This window comes from Triticum aestivum, chromosome 5D (assembly GCF_018294505.1).
Source record: "Triticum aestivum cultivar Chinese Spring chromosome 5D, IWGSC CS RefSeq v2.1, whole genome shotgun sequence".
Taxonomy (NCBI): domain Eukaryota; kingdom Viridiplantae; phylum Streptophyta; class Magnoliopsida; order Poales; family Poaceae; genus Triticum; species Triticum aestivum.
In genome coordinates this window covers 529,746,275-529,747,072 of record NC_057808.1, presented here as the reverse complement: position 1 = coordinate 529,747,072, position 798 = coordinate 529,746,275, and the positions used below count along the sequence as shown (strand labels likewise).

The window sequence follows — 798 nt, the reverse complement described above, 5'->3', positions numbered from 1 at the left end:
CCCACAACTGTATAATACGAGGTGGGCATACCCTTCTTTCGTATGACCATTCCGCCCTTCTACGTTTTGTTGGGGGGGGGGGGTGTCTACCGAAGCAAGCCCCAATATAGCCAGCCATACAGGTACATTGTGTAGAGATGTTGCTGATTAGAGAGTTTGTTAATTTGATTCGATACTGAGTTTGTACAATGGAACAGCTACACTTCTCTATTTTGCAAATGCATCGAATAAAGGAAGTTCAGGCAAAAAAAGAAGAAGGAAAAAAAGGAAGGCCACCCTCTGCCATAAATCCTTTTGTAACCAGGGAGGGAGATGGCGTATATTTACTTGTCCAAAAAAAGAGAGGCTATAGTACTATTTTTCGGTCTCCAGTGCGGCAGTGCTATTGTTGCACTATCATGTTATTGATTTTTTTTAAATCTGAGGCTTCCCGATTAACCAACACTAGTAGAAAAAGACGCTTCCATACGCCCCATTAGTCCCGAAAATAATCGAACCGCGACAAAAGGGTTCTTTAGTCGCGGTTCGGGAGGAGACCCGCGACCAACTATCTGGGCCCAGCGCGCTCAGTCGACAGCTGGCGGACGGGAGGGGCTTTAGTCCCGGTTGGCCAGGCCAACCGGGACTAAAGGTCCTCAGGCTGGCCCGAAGGCCTTTAGTCGCGGTTGGCCAGATCAACCGGGACTAAAGGTTAGTCCTTTAGTCCCGGTTGGTGCCACCAACCGGTACTAATGGGCTTTGAGGGATTAGTACCGGTTCACGGCACGAACCGGTACTAAAGGGCCCATCAAACTCTAC

The 798-nt window shown here is 48.7% G+C and overlaps 1 pseudogene; it reads left to right on the top strand.

Annotated features, from left to right (window-relative positions):
- The window catches only part of LOC123121117 (probable disease resistance protein At1g61300), a 7,888-nt pseudogene that overhangs the window by 824 nt on the left and 6,266 nt on the right, over positions 1-798 (top strand).